Raw genomic sequence first — 23,955 nt, forward strand, 5'->3', positions numbered from 1 at the left:
AGAAAAGAGATGGGGGAAAGCAAGAGCTTAGAGATTTGCTTTGGCAGATGCTGGTTCCCCTCATGAGGTTGGGTCTGTTTTGCAGCTTGATGCCTCCTATCTCAAGTAATTAACAGGGAAAAGAGAGGGCCTGGTTATCCATCCTTCAAGAGCAAGGGGTTGAATTGAAAGGCAGCGCCTTGGAAGTGGATCAAATAGCTCTCCAGCCCCCCGCGTATGGCTTGGAAACTTGCCGCCGTGCTGCGTTATCAAGGTGAACAGCTTTAGTTCAATTAAAGAGAGGCTCAGAGCGGCGGCGTGGGAGGAGGCAGGGATGGGCGTTTGCACCCTCCGGGCAGGAGCTGGTGTGCAGGGAGCCGCACGGCAGCGACCCTGGTGCGAGGCAGGGCTGCCAGAGTGATGCTTCCCCTTTGCGAAGGGACCAGCTCCTTTTTCCTCACCTCTGCGCCGGGTTTTATCCATCCCCCCCATGGAAAAAGCGGTGTGTGGGGAAGGATTGCTCTTTGTTACCATCGCCTTTTCCCCCTTCCATTGCTTCTGAAATAACCCCCCCATTCCCAGCGATGAGCTTCCATCACCGCACACCTAAATCCCTGCAGATGCACGGTGCTGGGAAGCCTGTATTTTCCCTGCCGGTTCCTTCCTGGGCTGCAGCTGGCTATGGCACACAGAGAGAGAAAGCTGCAGGTGTGATTCGTTCATTTGCCTCCACCCCCCAGCGCTGCCTCCCTCTTGCTTTCCCATCCTCTATGAGCCCACCTTGCTCATCCCACCCCAGCGCATCACGGCGGCGAGACCCGCATCCCACCCGGGATGCAGCGCCGGTGGAGGGCTGGGATGGCTGGGGTTGGCTTGTGTGTGTCTATAGAGGGGAAAGGTGGGGGGGGGGTTAATCTGATCCCTTGGAAGAGGGGGGAAAAATCACAACTATAAAGAAGGCATCAGCCTCCTCCTTTTCCCTCTCCCCCGCTCCAGAGGATTAAGCCTAGGGAAAAAAAACAGGGGGGAAAAAAAAATGTCTGCAGCTTTCTGTTGACCCTGCATGATGGCATTTTTGCGCTCTGTGTGCTGCCTCTGCTGATTGCTATTCCTGGCACAAACACACACACACAGCTCACACACACACACACACACACACACACACGCTCTAGCACGGCTCACACGGCGAGCCCACTCCAAATAAAACCCCCCCAAAACCCCCCCAAACCATCCCCTCCAACCCCAAAAGCGTTGCCCCTTCATCCCCCATGGTGTGTGCGGGGAGAGGATCCAGCACCCGGTGCCGCTCGCCCTCTCCTCCACCCCACTTCTCACCTCGTCCCCAGCTCCAAGCGAGCACTTTCTGCCGGAGCCGCCCGCAGCCAGAGCCCTCCACCACTCCTACCGCTGGCATTACATTTTCAGGCTGGATGCTATAGGGCCGTTTCTAATTACCTTATATCCCCTAGTGGTCTATGAATAATGGTTAGTGAAGGAGCTCAGAAGGGCTGCTGAGAAGGGAAAGAGGAAAAAAAAAAAAAAAGAGAGAAAAAAAAAGAGGAGAATTGTGCTATTTCTCACATTTTTTTTCCTAAGGATCTAATCTGGCTACTGTGCTCTGGAAGAGGAGGAGAGCGAGCCAGCAGGAGAGAGAAGAGAGAGCGAGGACCATCGCAGGTATTGTTGCAAGCTACATCTTTGTGCCTTTTTTATCCCCCTCCCTCCCTTTTTTCCCTGCTTTTCCTTATGGAAGAATTGGGGGGGGGAGAGGGATGTGGATGGAGGTTTATCCCAGATTTATTTTTCTCTCGTGCAACTCGTGTGCCGCTGTGATTGAAGGGATGCACGGCGCCGGTAGCGCGGAGTTTGGAAAGCGGGGGGGGGGGGGTGTTGTACGTATGTGTGTGTGTGTGTGTGTGTGTGTGTCCTATGGAGGAAGGAGGAGGAGGAGGAATGGGGGGGAATTGTTTTGCTTTTCTGGAAGTAATAAAGGAATCTGCAACCGGTCCAAAAAAATCCTCCTGACTTGCCGATTGATGGGTATCTGAACAAAGATACAGCTGAGACTTGGAGTATATGTGGAAGGGATGGATTCATCCCGCCTTGTCCTGACTCCTACTTTTCCCAAAGTTGAAATAATAACAGGCACGGGGCTCCTAAAGCCCTCTGTAGGGGGGCGGGGGGGCATCTTCCATGGGAAGCGGATTGAATGGAGGAGTTATGGATGTGCATGGGGGTTTCTACTTACAAAAGTTGCGGCGGTCGGGCGCCTGGCTCTCCCTGCCGTTGTCTGCACGTGAGGACGCTGACTTGATGGATTCCCTTTCTTTTATTCGGTGGCTGGATGGTGGGGAAGGGAAAACAGAGATGGATCTAGCAGATAACCCATGGAATCGCGGGGTTTGCACATCTGGCTGCGCCTTTGCAAAGCCCCTCGCTGGGACTTTCGCCTCCCGCTTCCTTTTTCTCCCACGGCAGATTTTTGCCCCCCCCCCCCGCCTTCCCCAAATCCACATTAATAAACAAACAAACCAGGGAATAACGGGGGAGCTCGGAGCCCTGCTGCTGGAAAAGGAGGGGAAAAGGGGGGGGGGGGTCTGTGTGTGCTTTTGTTTTAAATAACGAAAGGGCGATGATTGAAAACATATGAATAGGATGCAATGCAGAGCGGGCGTGTTACGGAGCAGGGGGGGAGATGGAAAACTGCTTATACGACAGAAGCAGAGCTTGAATGAGTGTGGTGAGATGAAAGGAGAGGGGTCCGTCCCTCAACCCGGCTGCGGCGGTGAAGGGGGGGCCATTCCCAAAGGCGGAGGAATGATCTTGGGGAGGGGAAACTCGCTGGGGAGGAATAAATCCCAAACCTGGAGTGAAGTATGCGGTTATATCCCATCCAACTTTGCCGGCTGCGGCGTTAATGGAGCTAATTGTGATCATAAAATCCAAGGAAAAGATGCCTGCGTGTGGAGGGGGGGGGGGGGGTCCCAAAACCCCCTTTTCCCCCAGAAAAATGCTGATATTGAGGCTGGATTGTGTTTATTTGGGTGGAAATAAAGATGGAGCAACTGCCCTGGGGAGGGCTGTAATCCCCCCGGGAACGGCTCCGAGACCACGCCGGTGCTGCCCTTCGCTGCCTGCCCTGCCTGGCCTTGCTTTTGTGTTTGTTTGCTTCCAAGGAGGTGGGGGGGGGGGAAGAGAAGGGAGCCAGGGGGGGTGTGAGAAGGCGGGGAGAAGCCGTGAGGGCGGAGAGCCGATTTAAATTGGACTTAATGGATTCCCAGGGCAGCTCTTTTAGATGAAAGTCAAAATAAGAGCCAAAGTGAATCTCAGCAGACCTGTCTGTTGCATTAGAGATGCAGCCTTCCTCTCCCTCCCTCCCTTCCTCCCTCCCTTCCCTTTTATTCTTTAAAAGAGAAGGGGGAAAAAAGTGTTATCCGTACAGAGGACAGTGTGGAGTTTCTCGTTCCTATAATGTGAGCTCTAATTGAAGAACTTGCAGCCTCTTGGGAGAGTCTTTACTGATCGTTGCTTTTGTTATTCACGCCGTGCTCTGTTTTATTGAGGGGTTTAGGAGGGGGCTGACACAAATCTGGCTGTGCCAGGGGTGTGATGCTGTGTCCCCCCCCCAAGCTGGCTCCATGGGCTGATGGTAGGTGAGTCCCCCCAGGGGGGCTACGTTGTGTTGAGGAGGAGATGTGCAGCTAAAAGCACCCCAGGAGCTGGTGGGAGATGCTGCAGTGTGGCTCTTGTCCTCGCAGGACCCCCTGGGCAGTGGGACGGATCCTGCCTACTGGGGATTTGGGGTGCCCTTCGAGCCCCATGTGGCATCAGGATGCCACAAGCCTGCATGGTGCAGAGGGCACAATGCAGCCCCACTGTCACGCCTCTCCTGGCTCACAGGGGTCCAGGGTGGCTCTCTGCATCCATAGTGTCACCCGGAGGGGACAGGCACAGTGCCAAAGCCACGTGGATCCTCTGCCTGCTCAGGGGACACGGGCACTGATCTGGCAGGACCTGTGCCAAGTCCTCCTGCCTTTTCCATTGCCCATCAGTTTGGGATGGAGATGGGAAGGTGACTGATAGATGGGGCTCCCCTGCACGGGGGTCTCCCTCCCAGGCCCCCTTGGGTGGCCACAGTGTCTCTGTGACCATGGGGAGGTGGTGGCTGTCCCCAGGCCCCGTGTCCCCATGTGGTACCACGGTGATGCTGTGCTGGTTTGGTGCAGATCCCTGTTGCCCCCATGCCCCTCTCCGAACCCTTTTGCAGCTACGCTTGAGCTCTACATAGATGCAAACAAGAGCCACGAGCCCTGGGGATGCTCTTGGTGGCATTTGGTGCCTGTGGGGCTGAGTCTGGCTGGGAATGACGATGTGTGAGCAGGATGAGGCTCCACCAGCCCATCGGCTTAGCACGGAGGCAAAGCAGTTAACCTGGACACCTGATCTCCCCGAGAACTGTGTATTGACCCTGACAGCGATGCATCAGGAGCGACAGACTCTCCATCATCGATCCCTCTCCTCCCATCACCAGGTGTCGACACCGACGCTCGTGGAGACGGCTTTCATTTCAGGCTTCTGGCTCCAGCGTGTAACACTTAGCCGTGGTCCCAAGGTGCCGCCAGGCTTTGCAAACAAACACCTCCACAGGCAGCTTGATGTCCCCATTTTGTGGCAGGGATGGAGATGAGGCTCACAGAGGACCCAGGAGCCCTGGCTCCTATCATCCATCCCTGGCAGCCTTTGGTGGAGAACCCAGGAGGGAACCTGGAGCTCCTTTGCTAGGAAAACCCTTTGGTCTGGTCCCCTTGTGCCATCAGTGCTGAGCACCAGAGGATGCTCCTGAGCTGGGGAGTCCTCATCCTTCTGCAGCCTTTGCTGTGTGACCTCGTCTGGCCAGGATACCTCTTACCCTCTCTGCCTCTGCAATGGCCACTGCCCAATCTGATGGGCACACGAAGACCTGATGGGGAGGGTGGTGTTTTATGTTGGTGCCTTCATCTTGGGCAGTTCGAAGGCGCTGGCACGCCGCCTCTCCTCCTTCCCAGCATCTTGAGATTTCCGAGACACACGCAGCCAAGCTGAGGCTCAAAAAGCTGCTTGTGGTTCAAGAGCATCTCCTCGACGGAGGAGAGAGGAAAGCTTTTCATTCCTCCCTTTCTTTTGGAGCTCGCCAAGCTCCGCTCGCCGGTGCAGGGGCTCTTCCTTCTTCCCCTCCCTGCAAGGGAACGTTAAAAGCCGGGGGCAGTGGATATCTTGACACCCCGTCAATCTAAGCCTTTTACAGCAGCAGTCTCTGAAGGCTGGCACTCTGCTGCACAGAAGAAAACAAGTGAGAAGAGGAGGGGAGGCGAGAGCAAGCCTTTGCAGCCGGCAATCGATAATTGCAGTGTCAGTCACTGCCTAGGAAGTTCCTGCATCCCCACTGGCGCTGGTGGAGGGGGGAGAAGGGAAGGGCTCTGCCCCACACAGCATCGGGCATGGGGCAGGAGAGATGGAAGGCGAGAGCCTGGCCCTGAGCAGGAGCCTCCCGCTGCATTACTCACCACTTGATGTACCATGAACCTTTCAACTCCCTCCCCTTGGGGATGGAGCGGGCTGGGCGGAAGGTGTCGATGGAAAATGCTCTGCTCTCTTAGGTTGGAGGGGTTTATTTTCCCCTTTTCCTTCTATTTTTACCTTCCCCACCCACTCTGTGGGCATTTTGAGCTCTAATATTCTCCCAAACCCATCAAAGAAACCCCAAAAACCCACCCCCAGCCCATCTCCCCCTCATGTGTGTCTCCATCTCAGCAAAAGCCGAGGCAAAAGATCAAGGAATTCTTCCTTTTGTGCAGCTTTCAAGACCAAAGATGTGCCGGTGAAAAGGGGAGGCTCAGAGTACCAGGCACACACAAGTGTTAAAGGAGAGGCTTCCCTTTTGTCTCCAAGGCAATCAGCCGGCAAAGGGATCCACAAATTAATTAACAATTGCTCTGTCTTGATTGAGTTATTCCTACTCGCATCCCACCTGCCTATCAAAAGACTGGGAATGGCAGGAGGAAATTCCTATTTCTTTCCCAAACAGCTCAGGCACGTAGTACAGAGCGTCTTGCTCGCCTTTCATCCCAGGCAGCAAAGGAAATAAAACAAGGAAGGGCTGGCGCGGTATCCAAAGGGATCTCTCCCGAAGGATGCATCCCCCTCTCCCATGCTAACAAATGCTGCAGTATTTGGATGGTTGGGAAGAGAAATGACCAGATTTACATGTCACGCATGGGCCAAATTGTGGTTGTAACTCCATGAAGTTGATGGAGATCCATCGGAGATTAATTTGGCTCAAGGTCTGGCTCTTGCTCCATGGGGAATAGGCTGGATCTCTGCCTTGGTTGAAACAGGAGGTATTCAAATGGGTTTGTTGTGGCTGTGCTATGCCCAAGTGGTAGAGCCGAGCAAAAATCCCAACTGGTTGTATCCCTTGTGCCAAAGCACCATAAATACACCTCGATCTGTCAAGCTGTGCATGTTCTCTACCGCATTTACCACCGAGGACATTTTAAGGGGGTAGATTTATATGCAAGGGCTGTACAGAAGCTTCCCTGTGTGCTTTGCTAAGAGGTTTGAACTCCATCCCAGCGTCCTGGTGCGGGGAAACCTTTCTCCCCTGCCTCTTACGGGATTTCAACCCACGCTGAGCCTGTGCCAGGGCTGAGCTGAGCCTGAGCCCAAGAAAACCCAACTCCTTGTTGCTGGCTGAGTTCAGAGCTCGGGCTCTGTTGTGGTTTGGGGGAGCAGCATCAGTCAGTGCCTGCGAGCTGGATTCGGGGGGTTGGTTTGCTGCTTTGCAGTCAGACCTTGCTTCTTCCTCTGCTTTATTGTCATCTCCGCTCTTAGTCACCGCTCGATGCCTCACCAGGGGACACCGCTCCTGCTGCATTTATGGCAGCCGCTAAAATTGGCTCCCGGTGCTTGTGCTCCGATGGGGAGGGACACTGAGCATCAGGGAGGCTTTGCCCAGCCCCATTACAGCCCTCAATATCGTGTGGGGCATGCAGAGGAGCTGCTGGGCATATCGGTCACTGTGTTGATCCTCCATCTCCGTTGGGTACCATCTGGAGGGGATACAGGAGCAGTGATGGGAAGGAGCAGCACCAGCCATGCTCTCAGATGGAGATGGCCGGTGTGTAAATGAAAATGAGATGCTCCATAAAGTAGGAAAGAATAATTAGAAAGAGACGTGGGCACTCACTGATCCAGAGAGGCACGAACTCCCCCATCACCACGTATCCCAGCTTGGCTGTCACTGGGTAACTCCCCACATCGCCTCATCCTGTAATAGCATGTCCTTCACCCTGCCTGTCGCTGTATGATCTATAGGACAGGTCTGGCCTGTTCATACCAGAGCCTTTCACCAGCCTGGAGACTGGATTCTCCGGAGGAGACTCTAGTCCTATCATAGCATGTCCTTCACTGTGACTGCCGCTGCGCGAGGAGACACGGCAGCGTGGGGCTCTAATACCTTGTAATTCACTGTGACTGCTGTGGCAGGACCTGCACCGCGCTGCGCTGCGGCAGCCCTTTGGCTTTCGCATCTCCTCTCTTGCTTTGGAGCAAGGGCTGGGTGGGAAGGATGCGTGGAGGGGGGATATTGGAAGTGCCCCAGGGTTGGAGACTGCTGCCCTGATCCCGGTTGTTATGGGGAAGGAGCTGAGCATCCCTGGAGCATGGTCACATCCTTCCTTCTGGGTGGTTTTCAGGGTGAGGTCCCTATAGGGAAGGGATGTTGGGAGCCAGACCCTGCCTGGGTAGGGGAGAAATCCCTGTCTGAGCGTGCCAGGGTGAGAAATGGCCCTCGGATGCAGGAAAAGCATCCTTCCTCTGCATGGTTCTCGGGCAGCATAGTAAATGTCAAAAGCCTGGTGCACACAAAGGAGACAGGGACATTTGGCTACTGAACACATTTGTTCCAGGAGCTAATTCACTTTGAAGACTTAAAGGGTTCTCTGATGCTTCCCTGATGCTTCCCTCTTCGCTGTTTAACCCGGTTCCTTTTCCAGTTAGATAGAAATGGTTTATTGAAGGCTGCCATCAATAAAGCCCTTCTGGAGGCTCTACCATGGACATTGCTATTCTTGTCCCCTCAGCCGGGAACTGGGTTTGGGACTGTTGCTTTGCCTTAGAATCCCAGACTGGTTTGGGTTGGAAGGGACCTTAAAGCTCATCCAGTTCCAACCTCCTGCCACGGGCAGGGGCACCTTCCACTAGAGCAGGTTGCTCCAAGCCTCCCTCTGCAAATTAAAGCCATTCCCCTTATCCTGTCCCTACAGGCCCTTGTCCAAAGCCCCTCTCCAGGTTTCTTGTAGCCCCTTTAGGCACTGGAGCTGCTGGTCTTGCTCCAACAGCTCCACATCTCTCTTGTGTTGTTGCCCCAGAGCTGGATGCAGGACTGCAGGGGGGGTCTAATGCAGAGTAGAGACCCAGCCTTGCTGGCTTCTCCTTGCAGAGGATGCAATGCAAACACATGCCAGGAGCTTACAGGAAGAGTGAGGGTGAAGGAGAGTGTCCTCAGAGGGCTCCTGTGCTGGGAGAAGGGCACTTTTGGTGATGAGACAGGCAAGGGGACAGGTTTTTGGAGCCAGCGCTTCCCTGCAGCACTTCCTCTCAGCAGCAAGAGCTGGTGTGTGGCTTTGCCAGAGGAGCCATCAGCTTCCTGACAGGAGCCCATGCTCCAGCTTTCCAAAAGACAGGGGTTGGCATCTCCCATTTCCCTCCCATGCAAATGGGCAGCGATGCTGCTGCTCCCGCTTGGATTGGGGAAGGAGAAACTTGGCCTGGTAGCCTTTTCTTCCTCTCAGCATCCTGGGTTACATCTCTGCAAACAGCTGTAAGAGGAGCAGAGATCATTAGCTGGAAGGATCGGATGAGATAGTTTCTTAAAAGGATTGTCTGATTTCTCTATTGATCAGCCTGATTTAAAAGGGGGAGCTGGGTCAGAGGGCATAAATTATCATTGAAGGAGGGGTGAAGGCCTCAGAGGCTGTGCTGCACTTAGCTGCAGTGCTGAGGAATGTGTCTCTCGGTAGGGACGTGCATAGCTGAGCGCCGTGGCCGACGGCCAACTTGGGTCTCCTCTACGCTGAACTGGGAACCGAGTCAAGGGAAGTGCATTTAAACTTGGTTAAAAAGCCTCTCTCTGCCAAACTGGTTTCTGCAGCCCCCGCTGGTGTTGCAAGGGTGGGTGTTTGGGGCTATACAGGGGGAAAGGGTGGCCCCACGTGAGGTTTGGGGTGCGGGGTACCGCTGGATTCAAGCTCCCTCTATCCCCATGGAGAGGATGCTCTCACCCTGCAGGGACCTGTGACCTCTCGCTGGCTTTCCCCAGGCTCCCTGTGTGGTCTCTGGCGAGATGCTGAACCACGGGAGGTTTCTGCCTCCCTGGCTATAAGATGAAGCTAATCTGCAACCTGATTAGCTTCTTGTTCTTGTGATCGGTGCCCCAGGCTCCTGCATCTTCTGCCGCCGGAATCACGGGACTCGCAGCCTTTGCTGCAGCACCCCCCGGCCCTTTGGCTTATGGGAAGAGGAAGGGGAAAATGAGACACCATCCCCATTGATTGCAAAGGGTCTGGTTTGGGGGACACGTCACATTGCATGCACCAGCTTGTTCTGCATCCGTGTGGATCCTTGCAGCATCCATGGAGCTCCCTGGGCAGCCGGGGCTGTAGGAGTGTAATGACTGTTCACTCCAGGTACAGCTCCTGTAGCACACGGTGGCGAAAGGCAATTACTGCAGAGTATTTGTACCTGTCAGGGTGCAGGGAGCACTCATCTCATAGAATCATAGAATCCCAGACTGGTTTGGGTTGGAAGGGACCTTAAGATCATCCAGTTCCAACCCCCTGCCACGGGCAGGGACACCTCATACTAGACCGTGTCCTTCTCGCTCCTGGGGCTCTGTCTTAGAACCCACCACCCAAACATGGCATGTCCTGAGCTAAGTTCGTCACAAGCATCTTCCTTGCCTCATCTTCATCCTCATCCTCATGATGGCAGAGCCTCCTGTGCCACGGTCAGTGTCCGTCTCTGCCTTCTCCTTGTGTTTGTCTCTGGCTGCACTGGCTGGAGATGAACCATAGGCATCTATGATGGGGTCACATCACCCCAATGTGGCATTAACTGGATCCAGGACAGGCTGGTTGGTGAGGAGAAGCTGCAGGAGCAGTTGTGGAATACCACAGCATCCTCTGATGCTTTCCAGCCCTGATGGGGTTTGTTCCTTTTATTTCTGGCTGTGCTAAAGCAAAAGGATGTAAGAAATGTGGTTTCTGGAACATGATGGGGGTAAACACAAGCAGAGCCATTCCGGGGACTTAGGGACAGGTCTGAGGTGCCCTGGTGAGCTCTGGGTTGAGCCCAAGCAGCTCCATGCCACACCACTGGTGTCCCCAAGCTGGGGACATGTCCCAAAAGTGGGTCCATCTGCTATTCCCTATTGCTGCCCCATACTCCTCCAGTGCCACCAGTACTGTTGAGGCTGCTGCCCATCCTCTCACTCCTTCTCTCCCATACACCCTGTGCACAGGGGATGTTAGGAATGGCACAACGATTCCCTGTGGCATATGGCTTGGGATTGGAAGGAGGAGAACCAAGTCATTATCATGGGTCACCTCTGCCAGGCAGCAAGCAGGGGACCAGCCCCAGCCCAGGGCACGGCGATGGGCAGAGGGTTCAGACCCAGCACAGGGTCGAGCTGGAGCACTGGAACTCACAGCATCAGTGAGCATCAATTCCCATCATCCATGTGGCGTCGGCCTCCTGGAACGGCTGCGGTAGGAGCCAGTGGTGAGCGGCTGGGCTGGCATTATCCTGGAAATGCCATTGGAATGCCAGGACGCAGCGGGAGGTGGTGGCTCGGCTTGGCTACCATCTTAGAGGGAATGTGGAGCGGCGGGTAATTATTTCTCTTTCTTAATTGAAATTTCAGCCTCAGTGGTTTGCGGGAGCGGGCGGGAGAAGGAGCACAGGGAAGCATGACATGAACATGGAGCTCATTGCGGGGCGAGGGGAGTGCCGTGGGGTGGCAGAGCATCACACAGGGTCTGGCATTGATGGGAAGAGATTCCCACATCCCACAGCAGAATCAAACCAACCCCCAAAACTGCAGAGATTTTTCCTATTTTTGAGGGGAAATGGTGCTTTATCGTGTCTTTATTCCTCTATTTCTGTTTTGCTTGGGATGGAGGGGCCAATTAAATGAAATTAGGCGCTGCAGCCTGGCCCCCCGCGCGGGCTCGGAGCAATCAGGTGTAACGCAGCATGGCTGATGAGAGCCAATCAAGATGTATAAATGAGGTGTTGACATTCAAGCAGCAGGTACCGCGCCGCCCAGCCGCAGCCGCGCTCATGGGCTGCCGAGCCCGTGCCATGGATCCAGGCACGGGGCTGTGACAGGCAGCAGAAGGGACGGTGCCCAACAGGGCTCTGGTTCAGCTCCAAAGCATCTTGTGTTAAGGGTGATAGTGGGGACACGCTGAGCAGCCCATGGAGGGTGATGGGCATGAGGGTAGATGGTGGGTATCACTGCTGGGGTCTGTTTGCTGGCAGCCCAAGTGCTGATGCGTCGATGCAATGTGTGGTGAAGGAGATGCAGGAGCCACTGAGCCCTTTGCGCTGCTACAGGGTGCTGTTGCTATGGGGAAACTGAGGCATGGGGCAAGCTGGTGGGCAAGGGCTGTAATGCCAGGGCTCAGTTCAACCCTCCAGGTTTTATATTTCCATTGCTGGGGTTGTCGTAGAGTCACAGAATCAAAATCCCAGGTTGGTTTGTGTTGGAAGGGACCTTAAAGCTCATCCAGTTCCAACCCCCTGCCACGGGCAGGGACACCTTCCACTAGAGCAGGTTGCTCCAAGCCCCTGTGTCCAACCTGGCCTTGAACACTGCCAGGGATGGGGCAGCCACAGCTTCTCTGGGCACCCTGTGCCAGCGCCTCAGCACCCTCACAGGGAAGAGCTTCTGCCTCAGAGCTCATCTCAATCTCCCCTCTGGCAGGTTAAAGCCATTCCCCTTGTCCTGTCTCTCCAGGCCCTTGTCCAAAGCCCCTGTCCAGGTTTCTTGTAGCCCCTTTAGGCACTGGAAGCTGCTCTAAGGTCTCCCCTTCAGGAGCCTTCTCTTCTCCAGGCTGAACAAGCAGGACACATCCATCCTTGCATGGAGATCTCCACTGAGAGAGACCATGGATGGGGACCTCACTGTGACCAAGTGCCAGGGGACCACCCTCCAACACTTTGCCACCCTCGGCTCTCCAGCTTGCTATAGCCACCACTGCAGGGTGCAATCCCCTTGCTGAGAGGTGAGGGCTGGGAGCTCACAGCCTGGCAGCACCACGCACATCAGAGGAGCTCAGAGGCCATCCGGGGAGGAGAAACCATCTCCGTGGCGAAGAACCTCATCAGCGTTTCCTGTCTCACGATGGAGAAATCGCATGTGGTGAAGAGGCTCTAAAAATAGACTCAGGCAAACTTTTAACCACATTTGCAGATGTTAAAGGTAAAGCCAGAGCTGCCCTAAGGGGAAAACACATCCCCAGCATTAACCCTCAGCACTAGTGGAGCTGGATCAGAGGGCAGCAACCCCCGGGTGGGCAGCGTGACCGAGCCACTGTCTTCTCTCCTCCGTGTCCCCATGCAGTGTGCCGGGGAGGACATTAGGAGCAAGAGCACGTAGCAGCAGGCTCTGTCTAACAGCGCTGCCGCCTGACCCTGATTTGTAGCAGGGCTGAGTGGGGAGGTTTTGCTCTAGCGTTACAGCTCTTCCTGTGGTAATAGCCGGCGAGTCGGCACCGCACAGGGTGGGAAGGAGAAGTTGAGTGATTTGCTGGTGAGGGGAAGGAGAGGGCATGTGAGGATGCTCCATCCCATGGTACAAGCGTTGCTACTGGGGTTGCTTCTCCCCGTGATGCTGGTGCTGGCACAGTGATGGAGAGATGGTTGGATGCTGCCTGGATGCTGCCTGTCCCTGTCTCCATCAGCACTGTGGGCCTTGTCCTGCATCGCATCGCTGCCTGCCCCTGTGTCGCATCACCAGGGCTGGAATCATATGGGGACGGTGGCCAGGGCTGATGGGTCCTCTTCCAGCCGAGGCATCATCTCCCTGATGGCACCCAGGGGATCTTTCACCTTCCCTGTCTCCACCATGCCAACGGTGACAGGCTGCTGGAGGATGCAGGCAAGGTCCCCGTGCACCATCGCTGTGGTTATCGCTGCAGTTATCGCTGCATGGAGATGGATGCATCCCACTGCTGTCATCCCCAGGGACTTGCAGAGGCACAACTGACCCCAGCAATGGAATGGAAATACAAACCCTGGAGGGTTGAGCTTGGCCTTGTGTTGGAGGGCTGGCGAGGGGCATTCTGCCCATGGATGATGGAAGAGGCAGCACTGCCTGCGAGCATCACTCCATGGTGCCGCTCTGCAAGCCCGAGTGGGAAAGACCCAAAAACCTTTAACCAGACCTGGAAGGTTGGCTCGGACCATCAGGAAGATGAAAGAGTCAGAGAGAGGGGATGATTAAAGGGAAGTAAATGAGAATCCCCCCATTACCTGAGCTAACTGATGCTGGTCTCTCACACACAGCTCGGTGCTGGCATGGCTTTCTCCCTGGGAGCAAGCTTCCCAGGATGTTTTCCTTGTTGCCATTTGTGCAATCGCTGTGGGGAATCCATCGCTTCTGCCATTGCCTGGCTTCACCTCTCCTCCTGCCTGCAACTGCTGCATCCTCGTGGGATGGGTTTGGGGTGATGGTTTGGATCATCCTCAGCCTTTACCTGCAATAGTGGAGGGGAAAACTGACCCTTGGAGTTATATTTAGCTAAGAAAATAGCCAAAACCATCCCTCAAACAAGCTGTGTGGTGCCTGATGGCCACATTGGGATCAGTGTTTTGGCAAAAGGCATCACCTTGCCGGTGGGAATAATAACCAGGAGGGGGAAGGGCCGGGGCAGGCAGACAGGCAAATCCATTTTATCAGAAGCCGCATATTTTATGAAAGCACATTTCAGCTCTTCAGCCTTGGAAAGCTTTTCATACCCTTTAATTTTCTAATAAAAAGGAATTACGTTTGCTGAAAAGCCAGTAACAAGATTCACTGTCATTGTCTTTTGTACAGGCCGTAATTCCTGGCTTGGGGCTGCCTGCAGCCCCATTGTGTGGTCCTAGGTGTGGGTCCGGAGAGCTTTGCCGGTGGGAGCTTGTGGCAGGCACCAGGGATGATGGGGATGAAGGCAAGCGCCGTGCTCAGCCTCTTGGTGCTGTGCATTGAATGTGGCTCCCTCTGAAAGCAGCGTCTGGTTTGAGGTGCACCGAGGTGGTTCCTGCTGGCTGTGTGTGATAGGTGGGATGGCTCGGGAACCAGAAAACAGGGAATCTAATTGCCTGGTTGTTGGCCTCATAACCGTGAGCTCAAGAGCGGTGTGAGGTCTGATGGCTGCAGGAAAGCTTTCTTACTCTTTGATGTGGATGGGGCAGGTCGTGGTTATACATGTGTCAGAGCAACCGGGTGCATTTGGAGGTGGCTGAGGACAAGAAACAGTGTCCCCCTGCTCTGTGCCAGCACTGGTGGCACGAGAGCCACCGTCGCCTCTTATATCCCACTGGCACATCCCAGTGATGCTCACAGCACTGGGAACCCATCAAGGCTCACTTTGCTCCCTGCTTTCCTCTGGGGACGCACCTCTCTCCAAGCACAGCTCTGCCTTTGCCGGTGCCACGTGGCACCGGAGCTGCGATGCCGCCGGCGCTCCGTCTCCCTGTGAGTTGCTCATTTGAAGTTGCAGCTCAGCAGCCTCTTTTCATGCAGGGGGGATGCAAAAGCAGCCCGCAAACACCAATAAATATCTTCTACATCCTTTCCCCCCCTCTTTTCCAATCCTCGTTTTCATTCTTACTTCCCAGCTGGGTTTTTTTTTTGGGGGGGGGGGGGGGAGGGTTTTCAAAGCTTTCCGTAAACGTGTGTAACAATAGGAAGCGTTGCCTTTTAGCCTGCGGCCGGCACAGTTTTAAATGAGGTCCCAGGTAGTCATGGTTACCTCTCCTCTTCAGTAAGAGATGACTTTTATTTCCTGCCTTTTGTATTTGCACATCTCAGATATACATTCTCCTAAACCATAATTGGTATTCACGGATAGACGGGGACGCGGGAGTGAGCCGCCGCAAGAGGGGAAAGGAGCCAGATGGATGCAGAGGGTGTCAAGGTCTCCAAGCCCCTAAACATCAGGAAATCTTAATTTCAAGTCGTTTTTCCTCCCCTGGCAAGGGCAGGGAGGCAGACCTGCCTCTCTGCAGCCTCAGGGCTTGTCCTGATCCCACCTCCTGGATGCTATCCTGGGATTTGGGATTCACCCTGCTTAAGAGCAGCAAGCCTCTCCTTGCGGAAGGGTTCCCCAGCATCCTGCATCCCTCAATGGTGATGGCATGGGATGGTGGCAGAGGGGCCGCCCTGTGCCCCCTATTCCCGAGCAGTGTCCTGACCCCGTGGGCACTGAGGGGATCAACGCTGCAACCTGTGATGTTTGGGAAGCGCTGGCAATGGGCACAGCCCAAGGAGCAGGCGCGGGAGGGAGAAGCGCTCGGCGGTGATTGATGAAAGATCATAGCCTCATTCCACAGGATCATTGCTCAGAGTGTGGGCAAAGCTGCGCGTCCCAGGGGGACCGTGCGATGCGAGCCTGTGTTTCAGGGCAGAGGGGATGCAAAGCCACATATTTTACGCCTCTATTTCTTTTTTTCCCCTCTCTCTAAAAGCACCAGGAAAACAAAAAAAAAACCCCCCCCGAGCTTGTCTAATCAGAGGCAAGCAGATTCCACCCACTTCCTTTTGGACAACTTGCATTCGCTAGGAAATCATCTAGAGCTGCATTTACAGCAAGCAGAGTGCCCCAGCGGTAGCTCGTGCCTTTCTGGCAGGATGATAACCGGCGCTGCACAATCACTGCGCCGGAGCCGCAGACATATTGGCTTTTCTCAGCCAGCAGGAAGGAATTTGCACAACTAAGCAGGCGACGGGAGCAGCTCGGGATTTGCAGTGCTGGATGCGCCCGTGCCGGGGATCCGCAGCTCGCCACATTTGCTGGTGGCAGCACATCAGGGGCTTGCACACCACAGGCACCTGAGCTCCACTGGGGGTGTTTTAAAGGGCTGGTTTGGGGAGAAGTCGTTTGCTGCTTTATATTTCCCGACCTTTTTAATGAGAAGAATGTGTTCTTGTCAAGGAGGTTTGTCCTTAGAACATAGAGCGCTGGGAGGAAAGGCAGCGGCACCGTGACATTTACCTCTGCGGGGCCAGGATGGATGTGCTGCATCCCAGAGCATCATCAGGAGGAGCAGGGTCAGTCCTGGGGTTCCTCATGGCGTAAACCCCAAATCCTCACTCAGGGCAATGCTCCTTTGCTTGGTTTTAACTCCAGGTGGGGATATATGTGGGATTGTTGGAGCGACTCCCATCCTGCAGAGGCTTTTGGTCCTTCTCCAGGCAAAATTCCCCCTGGTTGCAGGTGGCATGTCTGCCCTTGGCATGGGTGAAGCAAAGAGATCACTTCTCTGCAGGTTGGGAGCCAGAGTCTAGTCCTGTTTCCCTCACAGCAATCCCCTTCCCAGCTGGAGCATTTCCAAATGGGATGCTGCAATGTGGAAAAGTGGGATGGCAGCGTGGATTCAAACCCTGCTTCCACTGTGCGCGCTGCCTGGTAGGGACAGCAGGGCAGAGCCTGACCCGGGATATGGTACCCAGCCCCACTGTGGATGCAAAGTGCACATCAGTTGCAACAGCAGCTGATGGACACTCCAGTATATTAGCAGCATTAATTAAGTTACAAAAATTATGCATGTTATCAGTTATGAGACGACCTTTCATAAACTCAGTTATTAAAGCAATAAAGCATGACCCGCTGGTCCTAACCAGTTTAATGGCTGGCTAAGAGTGTGGTTTTTCACATAATACTTTCAGCAGGTCATTAGCTGGGCAATAAGATAACATGGAGAGCCCAAGTGATGCGCGTGAGTGGCAGCAAGAGGCAGACACAATGCTGGGGCTGAGGGTCACCATCATCCCCTGCTGTGTACATGGGCTGCGGTGGGTGATGCTGTGGTGGTTGCTGCCAGGGCTGCTCCCAGCTTGTCTGTGCTATGCTGAAATCCTGGTGTTGTGGGGCAAATCCATCCCTGGGGTGCTGTGGGGCAGGATCGGGACTGGTGTCCATCCCTCTGAAGCCTTCGTATTGCCTGTGCCACAGAAGGGAGATTGGATGTGGTGATGTGGCCGTCCCAGGGCTCCTGGTTGCATCCCTGGTGCTGCTGTAGGATGGAGACCTTGACCTTCTGCAGGGCTGAGGGGGGTCTGGAGGGGCCGGGGTTCCCCCTGCCTGGCTGGTCTCGGTGTATGGATGGTGCTGGTTTCAGTATATGGATGATGCTGGTCTCGGTGTATAGACGGTGTTGGTCTCAGTGTATGGGCAGTGCTGGTCTCAATATATGGATGGTGCTGGTCCCAGTGTATGGACGGTGCTGGTCTTGGTGTATGGATGGTGCTGGTCTCAGTGTGTGGATGGTGCTGGTTTCATTGCGTGGACAGCATTGGCCTCTCCAAGCTGCGACCCGATTCAGGGGTGCTGGATTGGTCCTTGCCTCCCTGCTGTGCCCACCGCAGCACCCATGGGGACATACCACATATCCAGGGCCATGTGGAAGAAGCCACCAAGCCCTGGCCACCAGCTCCTGCTCCTTCCACATCCCATTGCCATTACCCAGCACATCCCAGCTGGGTGCTGATGCCCTCCCTACCCATGGCTACACCACGATGCTGAGAGCTGCACCGCACCACCGGCACCCCCAGCACCCCCAAAGCGCCTTTCCCAGTCCCTGCCAGCCGTTTCCAAGCACTGACCCTCTCCATAAACAAAGGAGAGGGAGAGGGAGGGTGGCTGGCATGTTAATATACTCTCCCCCCCTCTTTTCCTCCCTTCATCCCTCTGGGAAAGGCCTTTGCAGATATAAGCAAACCTTGATTAAAAGCTGCCTGACAGGCAACGGCAGCAGCAAGCAGCAGGCAAGGAAGCTCTCCAAGTCCAAAGGGAGCTGCTTCTGCTGCTGCCGCTGCTGCCTCCATTCTCAGATGTCCCTGATCCTTTAATCAATCACAGCCGCGGAAGAGAAGAGCAAACACCCGTGCCGGGGCAGAGGTATGTGCTTGCATTCGTTCCAGCCGCAGCCCAGGCAGCAGGGCAGCCGCACGCCTGCAGCTGCAGGCACAGAGCCGTCCCCGAGCTTGGAGCTGCTCTTTCATCTCCAGGAGGGAGCAGGGGCTGTGCTCCTGCTGGTCCCTCCATGGAGGATGGTACCCCATGGGCAGTGGGATGAGTGCAGGCATCTGCCCCCTCCCCGCTGCTCCAGTGCAAACTGCATCCCCTGCGAGGAGGATGCTCCAGCTCCTATCCCATGGGCTGTGCCGTGCTGGATGAGTGGGGAAAATGGGGTGTTTGTAGATGGATACCCCATTGGGGAGCTGCTGGGATGGGGATGGCCATAGGGCACAACCTGGACGTGTCATCTAACAGAGAGCTGGCCAAAACCCAGCCATCATTCGATGGCAAACCACAGCTGGGCACGTGGTGCTGCACCCACGGTTCATGACCCCCAGGGATGGCCCCACTGGGGCTGTGTGGGGTGGGCAAAGGGTCTGCTCCAGCCCCGGGGCTGAGCACCATGCCCTGAACCACCAGCGTGCAGAGAAACCGCCCACCCCGGGGATGATTTGTCACCGAGTGCTATGTGTCACCGCGGGGCTCCTCGCTGAGGCTGGCGATGGAGGCGGAGGGAGAGGAAAAACGCGTCGTTTTGATAAATCCCAGCAAAATCCTCTCTTTCCTGTTGTGTTCCTCACCTTGCGTGCGGCGCTGGGGGGGCTCTGCCCACCGGGGCAGGCAGGGACTGTGATTTCCTTGCTTATTTCATTGCTGTTGCTTATTTTTAGCGCCGTGTGGTAATAGGTAGTGACAGTGCCCTGGGACGTACTGCGCCTCCGGTCGTGTGAGAAGGTGGCTGGGGCAGAGCCGCTTGATGCTGCAAACAAGGTTCAGCCAATTGCCAGCACAGTGTTGGCTAATGAGGCATCCGGGGGGGAGCACACATCCAAGGTTCGGTGTTTGGAGCAGGGACTTTGTGGGTAGCAGGGGATGCTGGATCACGCTGGAGCTGCTTTGTGGGAAGGGTTGAATGGGTTTGTGAGGTGCACGGATATTGGGGTCTTCCTGGTACCAGGCTGGGTGCACACCAAGCTGGAGGTCACCAGCACTGGATGAGATGTGGGTGCAAATCCAGTGAGGATCCCATGGCCTGGGAGAGCCGGGCATGTCGTGGTGCTGGTTTTGCTGCTCCCAAGCCCATTAGTAATGGATCTTTGTGGAATAACCCTCCTCATTAAGGCAAGCTGCCCCTTCTGCCTTATGAAGAAACACTCAGCTCCAGCCAGGCTGTGCTGTATGTAAATGGGGCAATGAACAAACCCTGATTGAGACATCACGGGGCAGCTCTGGGACCCCTGGGAATCCCCAGTCCTGGAGGGAAGCGGGGGGCTCTGGAAGGGCTGGAGGGTGCCAGTGGTTGGGGACAAGCCCCAGCCACATCCCAGGGTCTGGCACCGCAGGGCCTTGGACAGAGCTATGGAGCTGTTTCAGGCTGGGATGTCTCAGGGTGTTGGAGGCTCCAACATCCCAGTTCCAGCGATCTCATCCTTCCAACAGCACTGGGATGTAGCTCCTGCCCTCTGCACTGTGGCATCTCTCTTGGTTTCAGGGAGCAAAGGGGAAACCCCCTCTTATCCATCCTTCCCCTCCTGATTTTATCAGGACATCACTTGCATGCCTGGTGCTGGTAGCAGAGGTGTGGGGTCCCCCCTCTGCTCCCCACCTTGTGCTTGAGGCGAAGTCCTGCTGAGCTGGAATTAAATCCTCCTCATCACCCTCCTCATCATCTGGGATGTTGGGATTCTCCAGGGCTTGGAAGAAGCTGGAACAAGGTGCTGGAGTTGAAACCATCCCAAACATTGGGCAGCTTTGGATGTTGGGATGCTCCAAGGGTTTGAAAGAAGCTGGAACGAGGCACCAGAGTTGAAGCCCATCAAAGGACATTGAGGGACACCAAGGGATGCCAAAGGACGCCGAGGTCCCTCCGGCACTCGCTGCTGCTTTCCAGGAGGGAGAGCTCAGACCCAGCATGGGCACAGCAGCACCAGCCCACCTGGATCCATCCCCTTCATCCCCACATGCCAGAGCATCGGTACCTCTTTGTGCCAGCCTGGCAGCAGCTCGGCAGGGAAATAAGACCCTTCTATGTTTTGGCAGCGTGTTGCTAATCAGCACGACCCAGCGCGCACCACCGCGGGCTCGCTGCTATTTAAGGAGCCTACTTGAAATACACCTGCAAGAGGGGAGAGGAGCGCCAGCAAGTAAATAACCCTGGAATGAAAGCACCGGCGGGGGCAGGCTGAGGAGAGATGCAGAGATTTAAGGACAAAAAAGCAAACAATAAAAGAGAAAAATGAAGTGCAATCTGGCAATTGAAGAGCTCAGGCATAATTGTGAAGGGATGCTCTCCGGTCCTGGTGCTTGGTGGGGAGATTCCATCACAATGGCCATAGTGGGGGATCTCACCCGCATCTCTGGTGTGAGCAGAGGGAGGGATGGAGCCATCCACTCGCCTCCCTGCTTGGCGTGTTTATTACATGCCATTCAGCTCCTGCCTTCTTTTCCTCCCCTTTCTCCCCTCCTTTTCTGAAACATTATAAATCAAACAGCTTAAAATGTAAAGCATCAAAAATTCTAAAACCTTCATCTATTATTAACTGTGACAGTAAATTCCACCTCTGAATGTTTCACATAGCAACTGTTACCAGGACTCAGCATCCGAAGCTGATGTTCCAGCAACTTTCCATCACGCTGCCACCACTCTGACAATGCCAAGACTGGCCCGGTGAGACACGCTGCTGCTCCCGACACCTTGCCATGGGATTGGGATGCCAAAGAGAATCCCAGGTTGCATTTAGTGAGGGGATAGGAAAGGAGCTTGGTGCCTGTGTTGGGGTGCAGTGGTTGGGTTCTTCATCATGGTTCTACCTCCACAATGGTCATGTAACCCCCCAAACTTCATTACTTTCTCCATCACATTATGGAGCACCACAAATAGCGAGGATGGGGATGGAGTACTTAAAACAGATGGATAGAGAGATGGTTTTGCAGGGGGTGGTGTTTGCTTTGCCCCAGTGCTGGTTGTAGTGGTGACACCAGCATGGGCAGTGGCTCTCGCTGCTCTGAGCATCGGGCTCGTGGTGTGCTGTGTATCCATAGGGATTGGGAGCTGGGCATTCCCCGCTGGTGCTTGTTCACCTTCCCTGTGTTGTGCCCCTGCCCAGAGGCCCGGATGGCTCTGGCTGCTGTTGGCTCATGTGGAGCTGGGTTGGGGTGGTTTGGGTTGGATTTGGGAGCCCTGGCTCTGCGGCCCTATGGAATGCTGAGCCTGGTCCAGTGAGAGCCCAACCAGCACACCAGCATCCCTGATGCTGAGCCATCACCATAAGCGAGACTCCCACCGGCATTCCCAAGCACCCAAAAAACCACCCAACACCCCTCAGCAGCACCCGTCAGACCATGCCCAGTGTCCCCATAGCCTGGCACAGGCATCCCTGCCTCACCATCACCCCGGCTGCGCCACCTTCCCACAAATCCCAGTGGCTTCCCGCGTGCTGCTGTGATCAATTCCATGCCGTGCCGGCTGCAGGCCAGGCAGCAGCGGCTGCTCCAACACCTCCCTAGGGAGAGGCAGCAATTTTCCTGCTCTGAAGAAGCTTGTGAAGGTTTGAGTGAATCTGGGAAGCAAATCTAATTGGCAACCTGGTAATTCCTCGGGGGGGACATGTACTTTGGTCATATCTAAGTACATTCCAGCCAGTGTTTAAGACACGCTGAATCCAAACTTGGACAGTCAAATACCAGCAGCTCTAAGCTCCTTATCTATTTCAGGCAGATTAACTCCTTAATCATCCCTTTTGGAAGTTCCCTGCCCCAAATTCCTCTCCCCACCTCTTCCTCCCGCCCTGTTTTTCAGCAGGAACAAAAGGAGCAGATTTTGTAGGGTGCCAAAGGTGGGGACGGCGCCTGCAGTGATTGACAGAGTCAATAACCGGGAAGCAGGAGAAGGCCTGTGGAAATCTGCTTCCCCAGTTCACCTGCCCTCGTATTTGTCTTTGGGATTTGGACAAGGGGAATGTATAATACCCAAATAATTCACCACATGACACTGAACCTTGATTTATTATTTTCAACCCTCTTCTATGCTGTTTTTAACCTTTTTCGAGCTCCTTTTATCCTTACTTTTCCCCTTTGCCCAAGGGGATTCCTGCTCAGCATCCCCCCAGCAGAGGTCCCAGTCCCACCATGCCCCCAGCCCCACTCCTGGCAAGGAGATGCTCATTTTCCCCCCTGTTTTTCCCCCCTGGCAGGCCGTGCTGAGCCGCTGGGACACAGCCAGTGCTGGGCACTGTCACTCAGGGGAGTGTCGGAGCATTACGCTTCATTATGGAGCTGTCTGCTGCTGGCAGGAGATGACTTAGAGGGCAGAGCCCGGCAGCGGCGCAGCCGAATTTCACCTCCAGTGGACAGACCTGTCTGCAGGCAGATGCTGAAGCAAAGCATCCATGGGGTGCACAGGACCAAGGGGGTTTGGTGGTCATAGGGTCTCTGGTTTGGGATGGTGGGATTCAGCACGGTGGAGCCCCAAAAGCAAAGGCAGGAGGTGTGGGAATGCAGGAAGGCAAAGGGGGGACAGAGTATTGCCCCCATAACTGTGGGTCCCAATGAGGGGGTCTTATAGGACCACTGGTAATATTTAATGATGCTCATCTAAAACATGGGCATGATGTCCTCCTGTGCTCGCCAGCAGGGAGGGGACATGGTGGGGACACGGGGGCACCGGTGGCAAAGCTCTGGAGCAAGAGCACGGGAGAGGGATGGGGGTACCAGGGTCTGTCCTTTGCCTTCCCATGGTCCAGTTTCATGGCATCACAGCATGAATTAGCTGGAAGTTTTCCCTGGTTGTGGCTGGGGCAGAGCCTGAGTTCTTGAAGCCAGAGGGGATGGACCCAGTTTGGGAGAGCTGGAAATGTCCTGGTGTGATGGTCAGCTGCCATCCTCTGGGGTCTCCAGTCCTGCTGGGGATGGAGATGTGTGCCGAGGAGAAGATCCAGGACCCCGGCATGGGGTTGGGGCACAAGCCTGCTCCATCCCTGTGCTCCTGGACTGGCGTGGGGGTGGGACCACAACACCATGCACAAACCTGGCCCATGCCAGAGGTGGGGAAACTGAGGCACGGCTTTAGAGTGTCCCGGTTCCGAGCTGCGGTGCCATGTGGGTGCCAGGTCCTGCTGCCAGGTCTGGTCAGAGGGATGGCACAGCCTGTGGACCATGAGCCATCCCCATCACATTCCCCAGGGAGCACAGCCTCATGCATTCAACCGCACCCACTTGCAACAACCGGCTTGTGAAACAGGCACATGCAGAGCGGATCCGGGATGGGGATAAGGATCTATTCCCTCTCCCATTCTTTTATTTGCTTTTAACGTTGTTGCATGAGACATGAACCCTACAGGGCCTCAGCATCACCACAGAGGATGGCATGGGTCATCCTGCTTTCCTTACCCAGTAAAGGGGTCCACCACCACCTTGCGCATCCGGAATCCATGGATGAGAGCAAGCACAGAGCAGATCTTCATCACCGGCATCGCTCCGTTGGCTCTGTTCTCCATCCCATTCCTTACGGGGATGCGGTTTCTGCCTTGCTTCAAGGGGAAACTGAGGCAGGGAGCAAAAAGGGCATGGGAGAGGGAAGGAGGTTAATATTAGTGGCCTCAATTATAATTGGAATGGTTAATTATTAATGGAGTTGAAGTGAGTGGGGCCA

General features: G+C 55.1%; 1 protein-coding gene across 4 annotated transcripts in view; it reads left to right on the forward strand.

Moving 5' to 3' along the window:
* Positions 1-23,955, forward strand: part of RAI1 (retinoic acid induced 1) — a 74,248-nt gene that overhangs the window by 32,861 nt on the left and 17,432 nt on the right. The window contains exons 1-2 of one of the 4 annotated variants that reach the window (XM_030484467.1): positions 831-854; positions 1,576-1,656. The gene's annotated coding sequence lies outside the window, so the exon portion shown is untranslated. Of the gene's footprint in view, positions 1-830; positions 855-1,023; positions 1,657-23,955 lie in introns of those variants that run through there. The other 3 variants (XM_030484466.1, XM_030484465.1, XM_030484464.1) reach the window with 3 other exon arrangements.

Source organism: Strigops habroptila, chromosome 4 (assembly GCF_004027225.2).
Source record: "Strigops habroptila isolate Jane chromosome 4, bStrHab1.2.pri, whole genome shotgun sequence".
Taxonomy (NCBI): domain Eukaryota; kingdom Metazoa; phylum Chordata; class Aves; order Psittaciformes; family Psittacidae; genus Strigops; species Strigops habroptila.